The 11,872-nt window shown below is 34.7% G+C and overlaps 1 pseudogene; it reads right to left on the bottom strand.

The window, feature by feature from the left end:
* Positions 1-2,472: 2,472 nt before the first annotated feature.
* On the bottom strand, positions 2,473-2,792 carry LOC138159637 (small ribosomal subunit protein mS33 pseudogene; annotated as a pseudogene).
* Between the last annotated feature and the right edge of the window lie 9,080 nt (positions 2,793-11,872).

Genomic DNA, 11,872 nt, shown 5'->3' with positions numbered 1-11,872 from the left:
CGAGATTGAGAGTCAGGACCTGGTTTCTAGCTTTGGTTCAATCAATTAATTTGCTCATGAGTATATCTCCATCTCTAAAAGAGGAGGCTACATTAACTAGAATCTAAGGATATTTCCAATCTTAAAAGTATATGATAAAATAATATTTAATATTTATATAGTGTTTATTATGTGCTAGGCACTATGTGAAGCAATTTAAAATTATTAACATATTTTATCCTCAAAACATCTCTGGGAGGTTATCCTCATTATATAGATGAAGAAACTGAGGCAAACAGAAGTTATGTGACTTGCCCAAGTTCACATAGCTAATAGTTATCTGAACTTGGATTTTAACTCTTCTCTTTGACTCTACTCTGGAATTACTCTATCTACTATGTCCCTTAGCTTCCCCAATGTTGAAGGTACACCAAATTCAAGTGCTTTGATGTGATGTGATGTGAAAGATAATGCTTTTCCCTACATGGGTGAAAGAAATGTTTTTCTAAAGTACCTACAGTATTTACTGTTTGTGTTGTAATTGGAGTGGTAACCTTAAAATCCCTTCAAATTATTAGATTCTTAGATTTGCTTTACTCAGGTAAGAATTAACTTTCCAGGTTAATTCATCACTTCTATTTTCTGTCTATACTTGCTTCTTCACAAATTACACTATTTTCTATTTATGTAGAACCATGGAACATCTATATATAAAATTCAAAGTGATACAAAATACATTAAAGACAAGATTAAATGGGAGACAATTACCTGGGGGAAAATCTTTGAAGCAAGTTTCATAGATAAAAGTCTCATTTCCCAAGTATATAAGGAAAGAATTTACATTTTAAAGAATTAGAATCTTTCTACAATGGATAAATGGTTTAAGGATATGAACAGACAATTATCAAGGAAAGGAACCCAGGCTATTTACAGTTATCTGAAAAGAAAATGCTCCAAACCCAAATTAAAGAAATTGTGAGTTTCTGCCTCATGCCTATTAGAGTGCCAAAGATGACAAAAAGCAACATTAATGCAATATTGGTGGACCTGTGAATAGATATTAGAATTATGGGGAACAATTTAAAATTATACACAAGTTACTAGGGAGAGAATTTGACCCAACCCTGTGACAACTAGTCTTACAAACCCTTTTGTGGTCAATCAGAGAGAGAGACAGACAGACAGAGACAGAGAGACAGAGACAGAGAGAGAGACAGAGACAAAGAGAGAGACAGAGACAGAGAGAGACAGAGAAACAGAGAGAGACAGAGAGACAGACAGACAGAGAGAGAGACAGAGATAGAGACAGAGAGACAGAGAGAAAGATAGAGACTGAGACAAAGAAAGAAACAGAGGGAAAGAGACAGAGACAGAGAGAGACAGACAGACATGCAGAGAGACAGAGAGAGATAGAGAGACAGAGAGAAAGATAGAGACAGAGACAAAAAGAGACAGAGAGAGACAGAGGGAAAGAGACAGACAGACATACAGAGAGACAGAGAGATAAGAGAGACAGAGAGACAGAGGCAGACAGAGAGACAAAGACAGAGACAGAAAGAGAGATTCTCATAACTATGTGGCGATCAAACATGGAATGTCTGAATAAATTATGGTACATAAGTATAATGGAATACTCATCCAATAAAAGTGAAGAAATAAATTAATAAATTAATTCAAAGATACTGGAAAGACTAATAGGAACTGATGCCTAGTGAAGAAAGCGCAACCAGAAGAGGAATTTATATTATCACATTAAAGTTGTATAAAAATTGAATATTTTTATTAACTAATGAAAGATCAAGTGGCAAAATAAAATTATGCAAAAACAGTAATGTAAAAATTACTTTTCAAGTTGAAAGAACTATGATCAATGTAATCGCTATGTCAAAACTCAGAAGTTCAAAGATGAAATATATCATTGATCTCCTGATAGCACATATGTATACATACATATTATCTTAGACATATATATGTGTATATAGTCAAGGAGGAGATTTGTTTTATTTGACTATGCATATCTGTAACAAGCAATTTTGTTTACTTCTGTGTGTATGTCTGTGTGTGTGTCTCTATGCATCTCTGTCTCCATCTCTCTCTGTATCTGTCCCCATGTTTCTCTGTCTCTGTCTCTCTGTGTTTGTCTCTCTGTGTGCCTCTGTTTCTGTGTCTGTCTCTCCTCTCTCTTTTCTTTTTTTTAATTTAGTGAGGATATTTTTGCTAGAAAATTAGCAAATACATATTAATAATTTCTTTGAGAATACAATAGATAACATATGCACACAACTATCGAGGCCACAATAAATTTTAAGGACCAAAATATGTTCAAGAATCCAAACCTAATACAGCATAATGAGTGATGAGGTGAGAGGGACCATTCTTGGATTAATAACCATCAATTTAGCAATGCTGTACTACTATTGAGAGTGGAAAAAAACAAGCATACGTACTTCTTTCTCATGTCAGTCACAGACTGGTCCAAAGATTGGTCCATCACTATTTCTTTGCAGCTGATCTTTTCCCTTCCCCTTTCTTCAGTTTGTCTTTTCTACGAAGCATCTTTAGTTGCATTTTCTCTTCCTTAAAATCTTGATGTCCATCTCTGTAAAGAACAAAGAAATGGAGTTTCCTCATGAGAACAAAATAGGTATTGTGAGGGGGACACCAGTCATAAATCTCCTTCCTTGGGCCAAAAGCTATTCACTAAATAACATCACTACTTGCATGGATTTGGATTCAGTGGGGCTGGCAACTTCTCCAAATATTTGAGCACTCATGTGAGTCATTTATATATCATATTCTGGAAGAGATGACATCTTGAGAGAGAGCCAGTAGACAGTTCAAATTTAATAGGTCCAGACTTTTTTCACCTATATGTCTCTCTTCTTTCTTTTCAAATATCATGGGAGTGAGGGGGACAAAACTATATTCTCTTAATTTAAAATTTTTTAATTGGAGTGGCTAGGTGGCACAATGAATAGAGCACCAGCTCTGGAGTCAGGAGGACTTTTGATCAAATCAGGCCTCAGACACATAACATTCACACACAAAAAAAAAAGAAAAAAGAAAAAAAAAACTAGCCATGTGACCTTGGGCAAGTCACTTAGCGCCAGTTGCCATACATTCTCCCCTCCAAAAATCAAAAAATAAAAAATAAAAAAAATAAAATTTTAAATAGAGAATGGAAAATACACCAGGTATGAAATGTTGTACACCCTTTCAAATAGTCACAAAATTGCCAGTTTGACTTATAGTTTTACTCTGCTATAAGAGCCCTCTGATAGAGTAGGGATAATTTGTAAATATTAGTATAATTAACTGACATATTTATGGGTATATATTTATTGTGTATATGTGTATATGAATGTATGTGTATGTATATGTCTGTGTGTATTTGTAAAATTCTTGGCTTAATGGGGCGGCCAGGTGGCTCAGTGAGTAAGAGCACGGGCTCCAGTGTCGGGATGACCTGGATCAAAGCCGGGCTTGGATACTCAGCACCACACCCAAAAATAACTGGTCGTGTAACCTTGAGCAAGTTACTTAACCCCAATTGCTTAAAAAAAAAAAATTCTTGGCTCAAATCACAGACTGTTCTCGGTCTTGGCCAAGTCTCATCTGGAAATGAGGAATAGTATCCTAAGTTTGGGGTATAATATTTTAGGAAGCACAAACCAAAGAACAGAGTACCCATGAAGGGAATGAACTAGAGATTTTACCATGACACAGCCTAATTGTAGAAATTGGAATTATTAGATTTTGTGAGGGGTTGTAACTTGCTTTCTATATACAATTATTTGAAGAAAACTAGTATTGAAGAATAATCATGCTTGTTTTACTTCATTCCCAAAAGATAGTACCAAGAATAATGGGTAAAAGGTTTAAGAAGAAAACTTCAGCTCAATTTTTTTTTAAAAGAAGAGTTAAGGTGAAACATTTCTAAAGGAGGAATAGAATGTCTTAAGGTGTGTTTATATATACATTTACATGTATATTTGTGTATATGTATTTGCACACATATCTCTATGTACATATGACTATATGTGTGTACATATACAGCTATATCTGGGTATGTATGATGTATTGTATATATGAGTAATGTACTAACAAACGTACACACAAGGTACACATATGCAGATATATGTATATATACACACATATATGGATATGTGTATGTATATATACTATATTAGTATCACAGGAGTAGCGGAGCTAGATATTGCAGTGGAGAATCATATTGAATTTGTAATTAGAAGACATTTGTTAAAAATCCAGCTTTTTCACTTATCTCTTATGAGAAGTTCAGCATGTCTTTATTCTCTCTGACTGATTTTGCTTACGTCTACAATGAAGGCTTTAGAATATATGAGATCTATGGTCCATTCAAACTTTAAATTTATGCACACATTACCCACAACATACACATAAACACACACATACCCTCACACTCACAAAGTACCTCAGGGAGAAGAAAATATGAAACATAATCAGGTGGTCATGTATTTTGAATGTTGCAGTGGGATATTTGAATGTATTTGTATATTCTCTGGAAAATCAATTATCTATATTTCTAAAGTATATATAACTCTCAAAATGATATTGAGTTATTCTGTGAAATCTTTACATCATTCCAAAAAAAAAAATTTTGACCTGCTATAGAGGAGCAACATAGTACATTGCTAAGAAAATGGAACTGTCATTCAGTATATCTGGTTTCTTGTCCAAGCTCAGTCACAGTTTCCCCTTGGGTAAATTAATGAACTAAATTCTATGTCACCTCTTACATTTTCTTCCAGGATGGAGGAGTCAATATGGCAGAGTAAAAACAGGAACTTGCTTGAGCTCCCAGTCCAACCACCTCCAATACCTGTAAAATATGATTCCAGACAAATTTTAGAACTACAGAATCCTCAATGTGACAGAGAGAAACAAATCTCCTGCTGAAGGCAGCCCAGCAGGCCGACCAGAAAGGTCAATTGCACCCAAGCTGGAAGCCAAACATAAGGCCCATAAGACACCTGGACCCAGAACCATGGCAGGCCCAACCAGTAGCACAGGCCAATAAGAGCAGACTTCAGGAGAGTTAATCACTGGCATCTGTGCTGGTTTCCAGACTTCTCAACCCATGAACACCAAAGATAAAACAAAAGGTCAGTGGGGTATCCTGTTGAATCAGGTGAGAGAAGCAGGTTGTCCAGTCCATGCCCCCAGGGCAGGGGTCACAGCAGCTGCAACTGCTGCCACTGCTGCTGCTAATCACTCCAGGCTTACAAATAGTAGGGGGAACAAGGGACTAACCAGAGAGGATTTGCAGAAATCTCTTTGCTGACACTGAGGCAGGATTCTCCTGCTTTGCCTTGCTTGGATTGGGGGTGGTCTTCCAGGGTGGTCCTGGGGTAAGGAGAATTGATGTGACAGAGGTTGTTGAGGCAGTGGAGAGAAACTTGTCCTCACAGTTCTGAGATAGGCACCTGGAAAAAAAAACAACTCTGACAACAGCTGTGCAAAACCCCAGCAATTTGGGATACAACACTCTGCAATCTGGAAGCAGAGTTCTACTGTGGGAAAGAGTTCAAAAGTCAAGTAATTGACTGGCAAGATGAGCAAACAGAGGAAGCTCAATTGGGTTGTAGAATCTTTTTTGGTGACAAAGAGGATCAAAACAGAACCAGAAGAAGACAACAAAGTCAAAATTCCTGAAACAAAAATCTGCATGAAAAACATGAACTGGTTGCAGGCCATGGAGGAGCTCAAGAAGGATTTTGAAAATCTAGTAAGAGAAGTAGAGTAACAATTGGGAAGAGAAATGAGAATAATGCAAGAAAATCTTGAAAAGATAGTCAACATCATGACTGAAGAAAGTAACACCTTAAAAATAGACTAACTCAAATGGCAAAAGAGGTCTAAAAAGCCAATGAGAAAAAGAATGTCTTAAGAAGGTAAATTGACCAAATGGAAAAGGAATTTAAAACACTTACTGAAGATGATAATTCCTTCAAAATTAGACAGGAGCAAATGGAAGCTAAGGACTTCATGAGAAATCAAGATACTATAAAACAGATCCAAACAAATGAAAAATAGAAGGCAATGTGAAATATCTCATTGGAAAAACCACTGACCTGGAAAATACAATCAGGAGAGATAATTTTAAAATTATTGGACTACCTGAAAGCCATGATAAAAAAAAAAGTCAAACAATGTAGACATCATCTTTTAAGAAATTATCAAGGAATATTGATCTGATACTTTAGAACCAGAGGGTAAAATAGAAATTGAAAGAATTCATTGATCACCTCTTGAAAAAGATCCCCAAAAGAAAACTCCTAGGAATATTGTAGCCAAAGTCCAGAGTTCTCCGGTCAAGGAGAAAATATTACAAGCCATCAGGAAAAAAAAAAAATTATTTGAGTATTTTGGAAACACAATAAGATTACACAAGATATAGCAGTTTCTATATTAAGGGATCAAAGGCCTTGGAATATAATATTCCAGAGATCAAAGGAGCTAGGATTAAAACCAAGAATCAGCTACTTAGCAAAACTGATTATAAGACTTCAGGGGAAAATATGGATATTCAATGATATAGAGGACTTTCCAACATTCTTGATGAAAAGACAAGAACTGAACAGAAAATTTGACTTTCAAATACAAGAATCAAGAGAAGCATGAGAGGGTAAAAAGGAAAAAAGGAAATTATAAGGAACTTATTAGAGATGAACTATTTACATTCCTAAATGGAAAAATAATAATTGTCACTCACGAGACTTTTTCCATTTGAAGGGAATATATATGTGTGTATATATCCATATCTATACACATATATATATATAATATGTATATATGCATGCCTATATATGTACAGGAAGGTATATGTGTGTGTTTGCATGTATGTATGTTCATATATACATTCATATATCCAGTGTACACTGGATGAGTTGAATATGAAGGGATATCTAAAAAATAAAATTAAGATATGACAAAGGAAAATATTGGGATAAGGACAAAGGGAGAAGTAGAATAGGGTAAATTTTCTCACATAAAAGAGGCAAGAGAAAACTGTTACAATGGAGGGGTAGAGTAGAAAGGTGAATGGCAATGAGTCAACCTTACTCTCATTGGACTTGGCATAAGGAGAGAATAACATCCACACTCAATTGGGTATTTCACTAGAGGAAAGCAGGGGAGAAGAGGATAAGAGGATGGATTTTAGAAGGGAGGGAAGATTAGGGGAGAGGGTTGTTAGAAGCAAACACTTTTGAAAAGGGACAAGGTCAAAGGAAAAATAGAATAAATGGGAGTTGGGATAGGATAGAGGGAAATGTTTAGTCTTTCACAATATAACTACTATAGAATGTTTTGTGTAACTACACATGTTCAACCTATATTGAATTGCTTGTCTTCCCAGTGGGGGTGTGTGATGGGGAAAGAAGAGAAAAAATCTGGAAATCAAAGTTTTAAAAATCAATGTTAAAATTTGTTTCTTACATGCAAGTGGGAAATAAGATAGACAGGGAATGGGGTATAAAAATGCATCTTGTCCTACATAAAGTAAGGGGTGCAATGGGCAAGGACATAAGAGAGAACAGATTGTGGGAAAGGGTATTCAGTAGGCTTGTTATCTTGGGGTGTGGATAGAGGAGAGACAGGGAGAAAATTTGTAACTCAAAATCTTGTGGAAGTGAATGTTGCAAATTAAAAATATAAAAAAGAAAAATTATTTCCATGAAAAAATTTTCTTCCAGATTTAAAATTTTGGAATTATATTTATCTAAGGGACATATGAAAGTAAAGGATTTTGTTTTCCTTCTTTTCAAAACTTCTGAAATGTAAAGTGTCTGTATGATTTTTCTTTAGTATTTTGAAACAATCCAAAAATTGTTTGTTGTGCCTATGTTTTAACGAATGCTTCCACATCTTTGATTATTTCAAGTATTTAAAAAATGTATATAACCCTTCTTTATCTGACCTCCTCTTACCCCCTCAAAATGTGGCTACTGTTAACATATATTACCTTGATGCTTTAAAGTTTGTAAAAAAAAATATTTATTAGCTCTGAAGTAGATTCAGTATCAATTATAATAGTAGAGGAGAGAATTGTGTATTTTCTGAACTAGGGTGGTGGCCATACGAGCAGAGAAAATGTGACTGATTGGAGAAATGTTATGGAGGTAAAAGCAACAAGACAGAGAAAATTATTTATACTAAGACTAAGGGAGAAAGAAGTGGAGAGATTGATGCAAAAGATGTAAATTTCTATAACTGGAAGGATGATGTTTCTCTGTCTTCCATCTAAATAGAAATAGGCAAATTGGAAAGAATTAATAGGGATGTTGGAAAGAAAGGATGATTTTAAATTTTAAATAAGGGGGAAAGTAGGTCAAATGATTTGCCCATGTTTTCACATCTCATCAGTATTAGAATTAGGAATTAAACCTATATTTACCTGATGTGCATTTTGTTTATTATATCATGCTGCCTCTGCTATGTGGCTTTGTTTCTTAAGCAAGTTTTCTTTCACTCCAGAAAACTTTACTGTTATAGCTTTAACCACAGAATTTAATTTCTCCTTTTTCATTTACTATTTTATTTATTTTTTAAAAATCTCTGTCACTATAGATGATACACTTTATTCTAATTCAATTTTCAGATCATTAACATATTTTAGACATGTCAAGCTGTTCTACCTCCACTTATCCTAAAATCAATGGCTTATACATCAAATAGGCAAATAGTCCCTTTGGCTCTTTGCTCTCAGAATATTTCTCCTTTCTCCTCCGTGGTTTTCATCATGAGCCATTGTTCCTAGGTACAGAAAACTCCAATCATATAGGAGAGCAGCCTAATCTATGATAGTGACACAGTTAATCACCTCTGACAATTTTCATTTGGGCTTGAAGTGAAACGTTTAGAACCCAGTAATGTTGGAAACTTGGATACTACAAGGCTGTTAATATCCTGATTTATAGATGGATGGATGGACATTGGCCACAGATGGAGACATCCATTACCAACCCCCTCTGACATTCAGGATTGAGAACTTCTGAAATGAGACAAAACTTTAAGGTTTATGGGCCATTAAATAGTTGCCCTTTAAAGTCTGATTTTTGAAAGGAGGGAAGGATTTGAAGAGCTAAGTAACTAAAAATCTTAATGGCAAGAGTCTACAAAGAGAGAAATACAGAACGAATAAAATACTATTATCAGAAATATAATGGGGACAGTATTTTGGGGTAATAAAAGATGGAATAATGCTTGTAAAATATATAGGAATGATAGACCACATCTTATACATACTCCCATTTTAAGAAGAGGAAACAGGCCCAGAGAAAAGACTACAATATATTTTCTGACTAATATGTTTTCTGATTTATTGTCTAATGGTATGCATCAGTAGACATATATAGGTATACATATATGTGGGTACAGATGCATATATGTATGTATATATACATATACATAAACACATACATACATATATCCTATCATTGTATAAAGTAATATCCTTACTTTGCTCACTTTATTCTGTTCATGAAAGTTTTCCCAGGTTATTCTGAACTTCTCCATTCTATTATTTCTTGTGGATTATAATATTTCATTGCACTCACATCATATTAAATTTAGTCATTCTCCATTAGTGAAGCATTCCCTTTCTTTTGGGGACTACTATGGAAAAGCTGCTATAGTTTTCTTGCATCTAATTATGGCTATTTCCTTTTTTCTTTGATCTGTTGGATATATAGGTCAATAGTGGTATATGGCTAGATCAGAGAAAACATAGTTCCCTTGTGGGAGGGTGGCAATATTCACTATTATTGAAATTTGATATATGCTGAAAATTATTCTCATCCTATAAAATTATCTTGACATGAACAATATTTGCGGAGGTTTTGTAAGTTAATTAATTTATTTTTAGTTTTCAACATTCACTTCCATAAATTTTAAATTTTCTTCCCCTTCCACACCCCCTTCCCCAAGATGGCCTGCTATCTGATATAGGCTCTACACATGTATTCCTACTAAACATATTTTCACATTAGTCATGTTGTATAGAAGAATTAGAACAGATGGGAGGAATCATGAGAAAGAAAAAAAAAAAACAGAACAAAAAAAAATAGTCTGCTTCACTCTGCATTCAGACTCCATAGTTCTTTCTCTGGATGTGGATGGCATTTTCCATCATGAGTCTTTTGGAATTGTTTTAGGTCCTCACATTGCTGAGAAAGGCTAAGTCTATCAAAATCAATCATTGTACACTGTGGTTTTTACTGTGTACAGTGTTCTCCTGGTTCTGCTCAACTCACCAAGTATCATTTCATATAAGTCTTTCCAGATTTTTCTGAAGTCCACCTGTTCATTATTTCTTATAGTACAATTGTATTCCATTACATTCATATACAACTTGTTCAGCTACTCCCCAATTGATGGGCATCTCTCAACTTCCAGTTCTTGGCCACCACAAAAAGAGCTGCTATACATATTTTGGTACATGTAGGTTCTTTTCCCATTTTTATGATCTCTTTTGTATACAGCCCTAGAAGGGGTATTGCTAGGTTAAAGGGTATGCACATTTTTATAGTCCTTTGGGAATAGCTCTGAATTGCTCTCCAGAATGGTTGGATCAGCTCACAACTCCACCAACAATGAATTAGTGTTCTGACTTTCCCACATCTTCTCCAACATTTATCATTTTCCTCTTCTCTCATGTTAGTCAATCTGATAGGTATGATGTGGTACCTCAAGTAGTTTCGATTGGCAACTCTCTAATCAATTGTTAATTAGAGCATTTTTTTCAAATAACCATAGTTTTAATTTCTTCACATGGACAATGCTAATGCACATTGAACAAATTTTTAAAAAGAATTTTATGTATACAAATTGTTGTAAAAGGGTGCTCTTTTCAAAGAGCATGAGACATATTCTGCAAAATTGGAGGAAGGAAAACATATTTTCATCTGGCTCCAGTCCAAGACTTGTTTAATTGTTTATTTTGATGGTATTAAGGAAGGTTGTATCAAGGGCATAGAACTTAACTTGGTCTCCAGAGAAAGGGAAAACACTGGATAGTAAGTATCCCAGTTATATGGGACACTTTAATTTGTTGAAGCAGGGGTTGCTACCCTGTAGTTTGTGATCAAAACTGATAACTGTGTTTAAATATAATTGGTTTCCTCTTAAATTCTTTTATATTATTTTAAAAATTAAAAAAAATATTAGTCTGAGAAGGGGTCATTAGAATTTGCCAGACTGTTAAAATGTCTATTCCACAGAAAGGTTGATAACCAATGGTTTAAAGAAATTAATGTGCCATAGGCTGGAAAGGCAGGTTGAAACCATTTCAAATGGTATTGAATAATGTAGTTAAAATTTATTCATTAGGCAATATAAAACCTAGAAAAATTCTTGGGTAGAGGAACTATATAATGGGTTCACTGTTTAAGGAAGCTTATTGAAGGAAATATGTGGAGGATGGATTGGAAAGAAGAGAAAGTGGAGCAATGGATTCAAGTTCAGAGACTTACAACCATCTAGGGGAAAAGTTAAGCAGATTTCAAATCCATTTATTGAAGTTGGAATGTGAAGTAAGGGATGGGTATGAGAGATGTGGTGGTGTTGAAATCAAAAGAATACAACAATCATTGTCTACTGAAGAAGGCATAAAAGGAATAATTCAAAAGAAATTGGAAATTTTGGAATGTGGTGAGCAGTCTATGGTGGTAACATCAAGAGGAATGAGTAAGGTGAGGGGAGAAATTATAATGAACTCAGTCTTGTACATGTTGGGTGTTCAGTGCTTGCAGTATACTCAGAAGAGGATTTGAAGAAAGCTGGAGATATGGGACTGATACTCTAAAATGAGCTTAAGGAGTAATTTACAAATCAGATACTTAATTGAAAC

The sequence above is a fragment of the Petaurus breviceps genome, unplaced genomic scaffold (genome assembly GCF_028583685.1).
Source record: "Petaurus breviceps papuanus isolate PSGF00001 unplaced genomic scaffold, PetGlider_PUasm1.0 176, whole genome shotgun sequence".
In the NCBI taxonomy this organism is placed as follows: domain Eukaryota; kingdom Metazoa; phylum Chordata; class Mammalia; order Diprotodontia; family Petauridae; genus Petaurus; species Petaurus breviceps.
The sequence above is the reverse complement of the archived record's forward strand: the minus strand, read 5'-3'. Positions and strand labels throughout refer to the sequence as shown.